Below are 15,996 nucleotides of genomic sequence, written 5' to 3' on the forward strand. Positions count from 1 at the left end.
CCGATCTAGGTCATTGTAATTTTCTTTTCATAGACAGATAGACATTACATATCAACGAGACGATCTTGACACCTGTTATCTGATTTATTAGATATATTTTTGGGGTACGTGTGAGTGTCGCAATAAGCAGTTAGTCGATGAGGAGATAGCATATTCCATTAGTTTCTACGATTGCCGACTTATTCAATGGAAATAAACATTGTTCATAAAATTATACAGAGCGGTCGCCGGTTACGGGACGCGGAGGGAAAATACCTTAATATTTTATTTCACATATATTTTTGTTTCACTTTACACCGGTTCTATTCTCAGATAAGGAAAGCAACTTTTTCAGTCTTTGAAAGTAATTTAAAATATTTAATAATGTCTCCATGAACAAAAACATCCTATCTACAATATAATATATAAAGTCATTTCCCTCCGTGTCCCATAGCCGTGGGACAACCTGTATAGGTGTAGTGGTTCACTTCTTCTCATAAGCGCACTCAGTATAACGTCTTAGAAATACATTATGACCATTTGAATAGAATGGTACAATTAGCGTTAATATAGTGATTTCCCCCGCAAGAATTGTTACACGACTCGTAATGTTTCTTTGAGGAAGTAAGTGCTTTTTTATCTATTGGCGTGAGAATTTGCTGTTGTATTATAATAAACGAAAGGTTAAAAAAATATACGATGTTATGGTGTGAATGTACACAACGAAAGTGCGCAACTTTGTATACCGAAACTGCGCCCAACCTATTTTATTCCTTATGAATGATAGTTGCGATATTAAAAAACTTTGGGTATCTGTAAACGAAGTAATTTAATAAACATACAATACGAGTATGTGGATTATTTGTTTCTGGTATCACGGGTTGTATAGAATTTGATAGTTACAAAGTAAGTATAAGTAGTTTCGGTTCCGCCATTAGGCATAGAAACATGATGAAAATATTTTGCACAAATAAAATTTAACTTAACAGAACATACGAGTATATACATTAACACTGAAACGCGGACTCTTGAATACTAACTGGGGCGCGTTGGGGTGCGAATCGGTAATCATATCACCATGTCGTTTCGATATTACCATATTTGGTTATGAAAAAGTGATATTTTGGCAAAACAGGGTCGATGGAGAAAAGCGCCACCTACATCCGGAAAGACTAATCTAGTCACTTAATGATTGGTGGTCGTCGCTATATTGTATTACATAAATACCTACTTATAATTACATATATCGGTAGGTAAACATTTTCAATATTGTAAAAGCATTCAATAACAACAAATATGCATTATATTATAAATTATTGACAATTTACTTCTTTTACAAGTCTTGTTAAATCATTAAAACAATAAATTAATATTCACGTATTGTTTCTATTACCACTTTCTTTAGTGTTATTTATAATGTTACATAATCGTGAGTAAACCTAAATATTGAAGAAGGTTCACAAAGCTAGTAGTATTACACGTGAACTCTTCAATTCTCGCCGTGACAAAGGGACCTAACGAGGTCCAAATATTCTGTGCTCAGAGGAAATGTGGAAGAAACTTACCTACTTAATACAACATCACAAAAATTCAATGCAATTTTCCTCATATTCAAGACAAAATTTTAATGTAACTGTAGTTATACATACATACTATTGCTTTGATACTCATATTACAGGTGGTTCGTATTTTGAGCTAATCGTTGTGACTGTGTGGCACATTATTATTAAAAAACATATCATCAAAGCTTCGCTAATTTTCCATTAACATGTCGGCCTAGCCACATTGAAACATTGCATAGATGGGCGTACCCCCTCGAGCGACCTTAAATGACACGAGGGTTGGTTGGGTGACACTTAAGGGTTCATTGTTTCCGATCCATTTGGCGGTGACGCAACGGGCTGCCTCACAAATTTTCATTATTGTCCGTTGCTAAATGAAAAAAAGAACGTTTTATATAACATATGTACAGAAATGGTTGGTATTAAAATATTAGTCACACAAGCAGTTAGTAGGTACTTATACGTAAATGCACTCTATTAGTTGTAAGTGAACACTAGCAGCTAGTACTAACTAATATTGTACAAAACCAGTTTTTGGTTTTTGAAGAAATATATGAAACCGAGCTAAAGCATAATAAATGCCATACAAATGTATCGTATCGTTTTTGAAATACTGTTTGCATCTATATAGCAAATAAAAACATAATTTTTTTATAATCTTCGATAAAGCTGCCATCTATTAGAACTAGAAAAGAGCATTGAACGCCATCTACTGGCCATACCAAAAACTACGTGGTTTACAAATCAGCGAGTGGATTCTGCGCTACTTATGTCAGCTTGCGTTACGATACAGTTCTGCGAGATGGCGCTAGTCGTCAAAAACGTGTACTTGCAGTAATTTACAAACATGACTATTTGAGGGAAGAAAATGTTGTTTCATTTATAATTTTATTAAAAAAGGTTATTAGTAAGATGGTAATTAAATAGATAATTTATATCTCTTGCAGAATCTTGCTCTGTAAATATAAAGATCGACTCCAGTGACGCCAATGAGTTAACTTATAATAAACACAATAAATACTTCTTTTGCTAAGTGTTTACTAATGATGAGGAAACCAAACAAAGATTTTCTACAAATTTTCCAGAAATTACCTCAGGAGGTATCTTACCTATATGTACTCCTTGCGTCCTCCTTACCGTACAAAAGGTAGGTCTTGTCCCAGTAGCAGATATCGATTGACCGATAAAAAACCCATGATAGAGCAACATACATTTTTCAAACTACGGACGACTTTCGATGCGACACGCACAGATAATAAACTGAAACACGCAATGTTCACTTCCTGGTAGGAAAGGTGATGGCTCCTAACCTTCAAGAACTTTTGATTTTTATATCTTTCGACTTATAATCCTTCAGCATGCGAAAAGTTATCACAAAAAACCGGGATTATCAAAAGGGATTATCAAATTTATCACATATCCGTAATGTTTAAAAAATGATTACAATATCTGATCAGATATTTTCTGTAACATCTCATATCACACCGCCTAATTGCAGTAGCCAAATTTTTGTCTAAAAATGTAGGATGTATTATATCTAATCGCCACGTTTGGAATAGTTTGGTATTAGTGATTCAAGTAAGAACGTTAACGTTGCTACTTCCTGGTTTTATTTCTACCCTAGATTCTTTTATGAAACCCACTCACGGAAAGATATTGTAAGGTGGATTTGTACGGTTTTATCTTTTTTTTAAATTTTCTTGAAAATACAATAGGGTAAAAATCAAATTCATAAGGGAAATAATACCTGTAAAAAACAATATTGTATAATATAGTATTTATTTATTATTTTCTTACTACAGTTTGAGTAATACTTGTTCATTATGAATATTAAGTTTGTATAAAAATCCATTTCTGTCTCTAGATGGTCAGCGATTTACTTACTTTACCTACTTAGTCATATTAAAATGTAATCAAATTAAAATCAATAAATAGTCAACTAATTAATAAATCGGTACATTCATAGTAATGGCTACTCACTAATTCTAATTTTCTAATTTTTTGTTACAGGTATACAAAGGAGTTACTTGAAATACAAAAAATATCCATAGGTAATTATTTCTTAGCGACTATTTGGCTCATCTTGTATTGGAAATTATTCCACTTATTGAAACAGCAGATATTTGGATAAGGATGAAATTCTCGAATCTGATGGTGGTCGCCAAGTTATCTTTTTTTTTTGATGCATCATTTGCTGCAGTTCGTGCGGCGTCTTACGTGGAGTGATAGATGTAGAACACCTCACGCAAAAAATGTAAATGTCACTTGTCTTACCAAAACACGATTTAGAATGGAATATTTCACACAGGTTGGTTCAACTCTCATCTTTATTTTTTCCTTGTCAAATAATTCCACGCTTAGTTGTTATTTTATTTTATCGTAATGTGGTAATGTGTAATCAATATAATGCAATACATTGACTGGGGCATGAGTAGAATAGAAATTTATCAACTAACCTCTGAAAAGGTGATGTTGAAGCGATATAGTGTTCGAAATGTTGCATCTTCATGTAAAGTTTGTATGTAATTAACCTAATTACGTATACACAAAACAGGATTGTCACTGATGCAGGTTTTTACTTTAACATCAGCCGATGCTGATTATACCGTACTGAATCTATCTACATGAAAACTTTCTGTTTTCTTTGGTGTTGTAATAAAATAATATTTCAATGACTTTTGTGACATTTATTAACAAAAGAATAAATATGTATGAAAACCATAATTCTACAATTTTTTACATAATTCTACAAGTTATATTAAAAACAACAGCTTTTTCAGATTACAGGCTGTTTCTCGAAGGTCTGTAAATCATTCAAGCTTGCCTTTTAGATCATTTCACGACCCGAACATCCGCAATGATTATCAGCATCGATGAATGCTGATGCGGAGGTGGATATTTAAATTTACGCAGATTATCCGCGAATGTAGATGCTGATATTTACAACAACCCTGTACAAAGCATAAGTAATACAACTAAATTAACTACATGATATTTTTAATTTTCTTACTTTTTCCTTTTTGTCTTTCTTAACCTTTTTTTTTTACTTTTTTATTTGGCTGGTTACAGAGTTATCAGTCTTAACTAGAAACATGCTTAAATACAATTCGAATATAATGGAACCTACTAGATGTAGCACATGCATATAATTTTCACGTAATTCTTACGAACTAATTTGGACTTGGATAGCCTATAATTTTTGTTTATAAACTAAATTGAAAAACAAATGAAGAAAGTGACTTAGATATTCAAAAACAAAAAAGAAATGCAAAAAGAAAAGTGTCTTATTGTCTGATTTGGCTGAGGATAAAGAACCACTGAAAATATCGAAAACATTTCGAATACAATTATAGTCACTACACATTCTATACAGAGGAGAATGATGACCGAGTCTTGTCTTATGTTTCCAAATATACACCTGCATCACCCTGGTAGGTGTACTTCCAATGCAAGGAGATTATGTCGATTTTTCATTAACCCTGTCAATTAGTAATACTTTTTATGTTTTATTCGTATAATGTGTAGAACAAGCTATACTTAAGAAGTGGTTACAAGTACATATGCTAAATACCAAATATAAGAACTATTACAAAACCTCCTCGACCGCGTCTACATAAGTGTAATAGCTAAGTAAAATTTCTAAAACCATTTCTGGTTATAATAATTGGTATGTAAATTTTTGTATAAAAGAAGTTTTTGCGTCTTTTCGTTTTGTTTATATACCGAGGTCTACGTACTTATACACATACATACACAAGGTATTACCATCATATATGCGCGATATTACTGTCTATTGCACGTGAGTGAAGAGTGAGCGGGAGAGGAGATTTGTTGCCGTGGTTAGTAGAATGGTTGGAAACGAGTGTTGATGGATTCTCCTGTTGGGGATTCTTCGATGCTGCGCGCGCATCAACTACAGGGCGGCAGGGCGCACCCTCTCGAAGAGCTAAGAACATTTAGAAATGACTATAAAACTTTTTATATGAAAATTAACATACCATTCTTCTCATGCAATTTCGACAAACAATAGATGTGTTGTATATACGGAAAGTTACATTATATTTCCATAACCACATTTCTATTATTATTACTAGGATAGGTACTAGGATATTTCAATAAGGAAGTAATATAGCCATTATGATGTTTTTCCTAAACAGATATAATACCCACATATACTCGTATAGTATTACATGGATGCATATAAAGATTCCAAGACTTCCTTTCGTTAAACTTACTATTAACACTTATTGATTTATTATATTGTTAAGTAATCAGTTACTGGAATGTATAGGAAAATATTTCAAAGTAGAGTTGATATTTATGCTTGGTTTATAATATGAATAATTCTTAACATTGGTTTTGGCAACAGTACAAAACTTCGACAAACAGTCCCAAGTAAACATGCAATCAATTTCGATAATGCCTATTGCCTTGTCTGGTAATAGCAAAAGTCTTCATAGGTTTCAGTCGCCGGTAGAGGCCGCCTATCACGACACATTAGGTTTTGCCGGCGACTGCTTCGGAGCGCCCTTCGAACCTTCGATATTCAAAACCATCTCTTTATCATTCAGTGTTTTAGTAAGTGACCCACCTCGCGAGGTAAGTTCTTTTCTTTTACCACCAAATGCACCGGCTTTACCTTCCCACCGAACATTCTAGAATCCGATAGGTGCTCTACGTTCGATAATATCACTTTCCTGTACACAGTTTGTTCATTATTCAAAATATCGATCGCACACATCATCTGTCATAATAACAACACGTTTGAACAGTGACAAAAGGCCTTTTCCATGTTGTATGTGCGCGTAATACCATTGTTATTTTTATAACTACGATATTATTAAGGAGGGTTCTAGAACTCTGAATGGTGTTAGGTGCCTGGATTTTCTATATATAGATGTTCTCGACCTTGACAATCGAACTACAATTATATATCAGTGTCTCAGTCTAAGTCAGTCTAAATAGACACTTTCAAGCAGCTTGAAGATTGATGTAGAAAACTAACCGACGAAAGCATGTACTTCCATGTATTATCTTCACATATGGTGGTGTACGTGGTTGGTACTAAGAGATAACAATTTATAGCTTGATACATTTTAATTCGGTTTTTATCATTTATTTATATTTTATTATCATTATATTTTTTCCATACAATGCTTATACAATTACTATTTAACACTGACATCGGTGATAAGGTAATCAGTTGATTAATTTGTCAATCAAGAGAGGATTACCATGTTAAACTTGTTGTATAAACACCTGCCTTTCTTTAAATCTGGACATTTTATATGAAATAAATATTTCGAAAATTCACAAATTTGCAGGATATTAGGTACACGAAATAATATGCTTAAAAAGAAAAAAAAAGTATTACCATAAAATCATTTACTCCAATGTGAAAAAATCATAAAGGACTGCGCCTTGAAGCTGATAGTGGCCCAGGAGTCTGGGTTTTCCCATTTGGTGGCAAAACTTTCTTTGGTAGAAATAGCTACCAGCCATCTAATCCTTAAAATGTTTCATAGACACCTGTTTACAATACAAAACAAATATTCTTTATTGCACAGTGGGACAAATATAAAATAATACAAAAAATAAAAGGACAGGTTCAACAGCAGGCCTTATTTCTATATCGCAATCTCTTCCAGGCAACCTTCGGGTTACTGAAAAAACTGTGAAAGCTCTTTAGCGAGGAGTTTCGCCTGCGGTTTCCCGGAACCCAGGGTGTCCACTGCATTAACCACATAGATTATAGTACGGGTCGACTATAAAAGCCAAATATTTTCTTCGTAAGTTCTATCAATTCATCATAGCATCATTTGTTTAGATAACGAATCTAATTTCGAACTAGCCTTTAATAAATTAATTTTAGAATATTTCACAAAATGATAAATTTTGAGCTTACCGAAGCTAGGAATCTCATCAAAATCTTTTGAAACGTCATGTTTAATATTTCAATACATATTATGTCACCTAGAATAGTGCATATAGAAATTTTATTACTATAGGTACAGTTGAACCCCGTAAGAATATACTTATATTTTTATGTATTTTTATGTATTATGTATGTAGCTATTTTACTGGATTCCTTACTTGATGGATATCCCTCCGGCTCTAACCACTGCCAAAGAGAAAATTGCGTTTCGTAACGATTACTTACGGTGGAAATTAGATTCGTTGAAAAAAATCTCACTTCATTCGTGAGTTTAACGTTAACTACGTTTTTGTTTGAAAGCAATTTAAAAAGCATAAATATTTAAGATTGCTGCACAAAATTGCTATGCTACCTAATATTTTGTACCTACTACTCAAAATTAGCAATCTATTTTTAAGGCCAGTGCTTAATATTACTTGAAACAGAGTACCTAGTTTTCTCAGTAGTTCATAAAATGTATCTAAAATCTAAAAAAAACAATTCAGCGGATCAATCAATACTAAATCATAACTCTTTATCCTCTTTTTTCTGATTGTCAGCAATCCTGAGTGGCTTTGAGGTAAATCCTTTGTGCAGGAAAAAAATCGGTACAATGATAGAATGACTCACGCCATGAGTCAGTTTTGGGGACACCGCAGAAAATACTTACTCCGTGAATCAGGAAAGAAATCTTTTTATCGTATTCCAAATTTAGGTACTTGTGTTTCGGCAAATGATTTCAAACTGTAGAGGTGCCTGTGAAAAATTTTACAGAGTTATTCTATGTCCCTTATTGGTGAAGCTTTAATAATTTATCGCGCAGAAAGTCTAATGAGCATTATGTGCGGAACTATTAAGTACTTCAGAATTTCCTGAAATTCACAGTCTCACCACTAAAAGTTGCTATCTAAAAAGTAAAAACAAATATTCTGTTGAACACGTACTTACCTCTTCAAAAGCAAGAAATGTGGTTTAAGCGTATTCCATGAATGTACCTAGAGAACAATTTATTCAGTGGGCTAAAAGCTTTATATACCCATTAAAAGATATGACTTGTTTATACAGGTGTCTATAAAGTCGACGCCAAATCTGAACAGATTTATTCTGGACATCAAAACTAACAATTTTAGTTCCTTACTATAGTAAACAATGTAAAATTTAACGCTCTATTTTTTATATGTATATTTTAATTCACACATTTAATTTTATTTCCGGGAGCCGTCGACTTCACAGACTCTCTTTATTTTTCTTAACCAAGTACCCCACTGTATTTCCTGAACCTCTATAGACCTTGCATAGTAGAGTACCTAATAGTACCTATACCAATAGACTTTTTCTTTAGAGGGCTCCCATGCGATGGGATCTATGTATATTGATAAATCATGATGATAGTGGGTGTAATAATGCCCGAGAGTGTAAATAAATCTTTCTAATCAGAAGCACTAAATAAAAATCCGTCATTTTCTAAATATAATAAATCAATTTTGTTTTCTTAAGTCCATCCACGCGTGTAGCTCGTGTTATTGTAATGGTACATATTGCAGAGAGCTGAGAGAGTGGATCGCACACGATAAACACAAAGTTCATTTATGTATTAATCAATTTTATGAACGGAACATTCTTTCTACTTTAGAGCATTCTTTTTTAGAGGGGTGTAAATGCTAAAATTTGACCAAAACTTGTACACAATTTCAATAATTTATTTAAAGTTCCAGATACCGTTTAGTAAAAATTTTCTCAATTCCGGATTTTACATTAAAGACTGCCATCTGCTTCGACGCGAAATTAATACTTAATATTAGATACTTTTATGCAATATATCCGAAAAACCTTGTCCCTTAATTTAGTTGATTCATTTCTCATTCAGTTAAACAATCTAATTTTGATGTCTCATCTTGCGGTCACATCACCCTCATGTCTCTGTTAGAAACTAGTTATAAGGTAAATTGTCACTCAGTTTGAAAATACTTAATAATAAATGACCAACTGATATAAAAATCGTTAATAAAACCTGTCGTAATTATGTTATTTATGATTTCCCACGCGCGAACGGCTGAGCCAAGTTAGACTGTCTCTACGCTGCTAATAATTGGCAAGGTATACATAATTATATTAATTAGTTACATTATTTAATGACGCAAATTACTAGAACCTCAAGAAGCAGATTATTATTTTATACCTATACATACTTTTTATATACAACCATTAAGTTAGATGTCCTAGAAGATATACCTAATACATGTTTTTATGTCAATTACGGACTGTACGATAGTGACCGCCATTGACGTAGAAAAGGCACATTGTGCTTTGTTATATAAATGTTCGTCGAACTATGGTCAAAGAAAAGATTTTGTTTGCTTTTTTGGTCATTTACAATCCAGGGTTCTTCGTCCGATATGCGTCCGAAACAATTACTGTCAAATCAGTAATACTTGACCAAATTGCATGCACGATACAAGTGAAGCTTCATATTGACTGACATTGTGTTTTGATTTAGTCGAGTATTACTTATTTGACAGTAATTGTTTCGGGCGGATGTCCCGGGCGTGAGTAGACCCCGAAGTTAATTCAGATGGCGGACTGGAAAGTTGCCGAAGTCAATGAATAATCTGTACATACTTTCAAAATAAATTTAATTTTTAATAAGTATGGATTTTCGATAACTTTATACCTAACGTGTAATTACTCCTTACTAAATACATATATTTTCAAGAAATGGAATACCTATTTCTTTTGGAACTATATTTAAAAAGAAAAGGTTCACAGTAATTTTCTTTACAAAGTTTTTAATGCCACTTTATTATAATGAAAACTGCTTTTATACAATAAATAACCTGAATATGCATAGTCATAACATAACATAATAGTGGTGGGTGATCCGACGCTGCCTTTGTAAGGTTTCCTAGAAAAAAAGGTTTAATTTGTCGTCTTATAACGCAACGGACATTGATTTATATGTTTCATGTAATAAATATTTCTCCGGGGCTTAAAGGAAATGAAGGTGTAATTATAATGAATGATCTTTATACATTTATAATAATTTATTGTTCGAGATTAATTTAAGAACTAACTTACAATATTGTCTTTGAACTTTATTTTTTACCTCCAAACACATTTTAATAATTATGCTTTCTATTTTTGCGTTTATATACACTTGTCTACGTAAAATTTACATTTGGTACACGTATGAATAATATTGTGACATGATCATTAACTTACACGGAATTTGATTTTCGCGAGATCAAAAGGATGGTCCTGTAAGTGCTGTTCATACAAATTAATTTTTTATCCTAAATTGATGTTTAATGAGTCAAACTCCATGATATTCAGTAGACGCGATTTAGAAACTATAATCGAGGGTCGTGGTTTGTCAGCTTCCCGTTACTTTATACAAAATACTATCTATTCAATCTAAAATCATATTGTTTGAATAACTATAAAACTACGAAACGCCGAAAGACATTTATCTCTAAGACACGTATATGTTTATACAATAATCTATAAAAAATATTAAAAACGGTGACTTTCTATATTACGCATAATAAATTGAAAAAAAGAACATTTTGTACTTTTGACTCATTCAGTTAAAAGTAAATAATCTCACCAAGAGCCGTGTCTTGAAAATAACACTCAATTATAGAACTAAAATACAAATAAATAGCCTTCGAAGTGACACGTTTTCGTTTCCTCCGTCAAAACATCGGGTATAAACGAAAATACCTAACGAAATCTACATTATTATCCACCGAATGACGTCATTGTGATATTTTAAACAAAATCTCATTTTGCAGACATTTGCGTAGATTCACTTTGGTATGTGTTACATTATTTCAAATCCCGCGTTCCCACATGGCAGGTTGCCATTTAAAAGTCTCATTCATCATATTCGAACTCGTCGTTGTCTACCCGACCCGTTGTTGGAAGAATGGTTTGGGGTCAGCTTGCGGTGGCGGGGTTGGTGGAATGTCATGTCTTGGCTTCAGTAGCCAAGGGCTGTCAGCTCCTTGAAGTTGGCTGTCAGATTTCTTTTGACTCCCGTTCGTTGGTGTTAAGTGTAGGAGCGGGAGTTGTCCCTTAGAGCACACCGGTGGTCTTTCTGGCTTGGGTTGCATTTCTGTAAGAAGACAAAAGTTCTAATAATTATACAATATTTTATTAATTAATATGTACGTTATTAATACATTTTACAACACTATACTGTGTTATTTAAATGTGTAATCACTTAGCATGTCAAAATTCCATAACAACTTCATTTTAAAAATATAGAAAAGTTTATTTCGAGGAATTTCATTTACGCGTGAATCGTTGGCTATTGCAATTAACGTCAGCGGTGACATTGCAATTACTTTTCAAGTCTAATAATAATTATTACTACGTGTCACTAACCTATGGACCCGCGCTGTAGGTCAACAAACTAGTGAGAAGCAAATAAAAAAAACAAATGTAAAGTTGTAATTAAAACCGCAAACAAGAAACACTGTACGAACAAGAGAACTCTTCCAACGAAATTGAAGATTTTAAATTATTTCTTAAACCAAAACAAAAAAGTATCAAATGTAGAAGTTAAAAACACTCAAATTTGTTATTCTAGTTATAACACTTACTTTCGAAATTTAAACTGATATTTTCCAGTCTGTTACTGATAACTTCAACACCGTTCACAAACATTTGTTTCTCCGTAGCTATCGACGGTATAATACTGAATGATCTTTATTTACTTGGCCGCTGAGTTTTATATCGGCTCTGAGTCACTTGGTAGTGAAATTCTCTATATGCGTCCACGTCACAGCGAGCAGTCTGACGCCAGATTGCATGACGCCAGAGCCTTTTCCGCGCCCGCATTTAGTTACTTAAGATTTGCACTGAATTTATTTTATTATATTCACTAAATGTTATGTAAACCAGATTGTTATGCAACCAGATTTGAAATGAGGAACTAGAAAAAAAGTCTCTTTCATGTTTTTGGAATGTTTTAATTCTTTCTTAGACAAATTGTCAACATCTCTTTGCAGCAAATAAGAGTACTTACCTACAGCAAGCTCTTCTTTTGAACAATTAAGTATTTATTACTTATTTATTTCATATTGCGCATAAAAGCCTGGAGTATAACAATTTATATATAGCGCCTACGTATTATGCCGTAAACGACATTATACGTAAACTTTAGAAAATATTAATAACAATTCTGCTCACATCGTCTATTACTTTAATGTGTATCGTTCTTTCATTGTTTATTTAATTTTTTTTTATCGTCATCATTACGATGACATTTTAAAATGGAATGTGAATCTCTTGTTTGTAGTCTCCTCTCGATTTTCTAAAAGCGATAACAAGGCGTAGCACTACTTATAACGAAACAATCTTCCTAAACCATTTGTACTAGTTTTTATAATTAATCCATAAAATTTATGCCCAAAAATCACCATCTGCGAAGAGAGCAGCTTTGGTAGCATTTTAGTAGCAGTAGAGCTCCTAGTGAAAGAATTCGTCCAGGGAACTACTGCCACGTTACCTGTTTCTGCCGTCAAGCAGTAACGTTAGCATTACTGAGTTTCAGTGTTGAAAGATAGGGGTGCTGGTGGTGGGACTTGTCAACTTATGTCTCAGGGTGACGTTCGAAAATTCTGTATTTATTCAGATAAATAATAATTATGTTGGTACTTACAATACATATATATATATTATTGGAAGCAATATCTCAAAATATTTTTTCTTCACATCGTATTTCGATATTGTAACCAAAAAAATCTAAATACCAATGTGCAATTTGGACAAGCAACACACGAGATTTATACAAAAACTCATCTAAAACCAGTCCTTTTAATCATGTACTGGGTTTGTTTGTGTAGATTGGAGTTTACGACTTTTTATTCGGTAGACAAAAACAAGTGCGTTTTATTATTTTTACAGAACAAATTATTTCAGCGGAGAAAAGGAAACTAGCGAAGGGGAAATTTCTTATATAATCTTCAGTATCATTCACAACACGTTTATTCCAACCTGTAAAGTCTTATGGTAACTCTTGGAGATTGGAGAACTCTGTATTAAATTTGAACAATGTTACATATACACCTAATTTACTGAATGAAGTTCTTATTCGCTTATAGTAATATTTATCAATCCTCTTTAGATATAATAATAACGTAAGTCGGTATAATTGAGAATTTTCTTATCACGTCACGATGATTAATTTCATGCACTTAAGTTTTTCTGTTGTTTTATACATGAGCATTATGTAAATTGTGAACAAGGTGGGTCAAGAACACGTCAAGCTAAGTAAGAGTCAAGCTTGTTATGCAATTTACTGTACACACGAGTACTTCTAAAGATAAAAGTTCACGTTTCACTCTTAAAGAACTAATTCGAAGTCTTATGCAAGTAATTCTTAGTGCGACGTTGTTAAGGAGTTAAATTTATGCCCGGTTCTCTTCTACATAATCGACATTAAATTATTTTATTATTTTTCATCGTACAGTCAAATATAAAAATGGAACTCTAATTTCGAAAACTATTGGCCAAAAGAATGATACGGTGAAGAACTGGACAAGGAAGGTCCTCTACAGTCATGTATTAAGTATATTGTGAATTAATTAAGATAATCGGAACTCGCAAGGATTTCAACTACTGTAAACAGACACGCGTTTTTACGACACGCAGTTGTACATTTTTTTATCATTTGTATACCTATTAAGTCGTGCATTTGCTAGTTAGTAGGTATACAGAATAATTGAGTTCGCTAATATGCACCGATTATAATTTGATTTATTTACGCAATTACAAACAAATACCTATACATACCATATATACGATTTTCGCGATTATTACACAATCGCGTGTATTTGTTTTTTCAAACAAACCAACTTTCAGCCCCTTCACAAGTCAAAAAGGGCCCGAGATGTCGGTTTATATACGCAATGGTTGGAATATAAGCAATTCAAATTCGAAAAGACAGTTTCATTTCCAAAGTACTTAAAAATTTAGCGAGTAATCTATTACAATAAACTTAAACATAAGAAATATGTAAAGAACATGTCATTTGTTACAATGACATATTATGGTCTTAGAAATAGTGAACTGAAAATTATTATAAATTTCAAATTAAATTAAATTTTTATAATTGTTCGTAATGAGAAATAGGATTAGCCACACGCCAATTAAACTGCTTTAGAATGCCAAAGATTTATAAATTATAAACTACGTGCAGTCAGTGTCGGCTTTATTTTTGGTGCAGGATGTTGTGGTCTTAGAGGCGCCGAGCGCCGTTCGCGACTCATCTCCAAAGTGGTTGCATCGCTCGCAGCGCAAGCGAAGTATGCGGGCTATTGCTTTCCAATAACATTTCTAATTGCACCATTTGCACCCGAATTTCCGATCACTGGGGAAAATGTAACTGTAAGTATACCATTTTGATCGCGTACCTAATACAGAGAGCCGCGGTATTGATTGCACCCAGGGCGCTACGTGGGTTAGCCTCGGCGCTGCGTATAATAGTTAGTTGAAACAATTCAAAATCTTGTATTTGAACGAGTATGAACACAGGAGTCACCATACTTATTATCACAAGGTCCGCTTGAGCAGGTCAGAAAAATTTTTAGGTTCATGCATTAAGAGCGAAAAAGACGTTGCGAGTTTCGCTTCTACTCGGACCGCCCCAAACCGGAAAACACATCGATTTCGCACTTATTATTATTTGAAATGATTCGAAAAACCTACGTCGGAGTAGGCAATCGACGACGCTAGCCCATTTAGCGCCCCAGTGCAATTCGTAGCCTGGCGCCCTCTAGTAGGTTCACAATCAAAATGGAATATTTATAGTTATAATTTCCCCTGTGATCGGAAATTCAGGTGTAATTATCTGCCTCAGTGGCCAAATGGCTACCATACTGGACTGCCACGCGGTGGTCCCGGGTTCAATTCCCGGGCCGGGAGAAATATTTGTACGGCCAACATTTATTTCTCTCGTGAGTTTAGGTGTAATTTGTGGTTGTGTATGTGTGTGTCCATGGCACCCGCGACACAGAGTTTCCCTAGTGGCTATGAGTGTGTGCGTTATATATAATTATAAAAAATAACGCTGAGAATTAATAGTCCATTAACTTCGTTTGCGCCGCGAACTACACTGCATGATGCAGCGTAGGTAAAGCCGACACTGGGAGTAGGCAGCAAGCGTAAACGAGGCTATCACTGCTACTGTGAACATGCCTAGAGAACAAAAACGTCACAACACTTTTTATTATTGTAATTTTTTTTCTGATTCAATACGGAAACTTAATGCATTTTTGAGTCACTTTTATAGTTTTGGAAATTTTCGATAAAGTACTATATTACCAGGAAATATTCACTGCCGATAATCTGTTTATGCAACCCGATATCGTACAAGCCACGTAGGTACATTATATTATATGACATCGATTTTATTATGTCAGGAATTATATGACTTAAATTACATTATAAGATATGATTGATATAGCGTTTTCCTCTGTATTCTACGCTAAAAGAAAGCTTCGCCGTAGTCAGGTAAAAATTATATTATCTAGTCCT

General features: G+C 33.5%; 1 protein-coding gene across 4 annotated transcripts in view; it reads left to right on the forward strand.

Annotated features, from left to right (window-relative positions):
- Positions 1 to 6,111: 6,111 nt before the first annotated feature.
- The window catches only part of LOC113229215 (microtubule-associated protein tau), a 24,354-nt gene continuing 14,469 nt past the window's right edge, over positions 6,112 to 15,996 (forward strand). For 2 of the 4 annotated variants that reach the window (XM_026462734.1, XM_026462736.1), the window contains exon 1: positions 6,112 to 6,140. The gene's annotated coding sequence lies outside the window, so the exon portion shown is untranslated. The remainder of the gene's footprint in view (positions 6,141 to 15,996) is intronic. The other 2 variants (XM_026462738.1, XM_026462737.1) reach the window with 2 other exon arrangements.

The sequence above is a fragment of the Hyposmocoma kahamanoa genome, unplaced genomic scaffold, assembly GCF_003589595.1.
Source record: "Hyposmocoma kahamanoa isolate Upper Pololo Valley unplaced genomic scaffold, ASM358959v1 296, whole genome shotgun sequence".
Lineage (NCBI taxonomy): Eukaryota > Metazoa > Arthropoda > Insecta > Lepidoptera > Cosmopterigidae > Hyposmocoma > Hyposmocoma kahamanoa.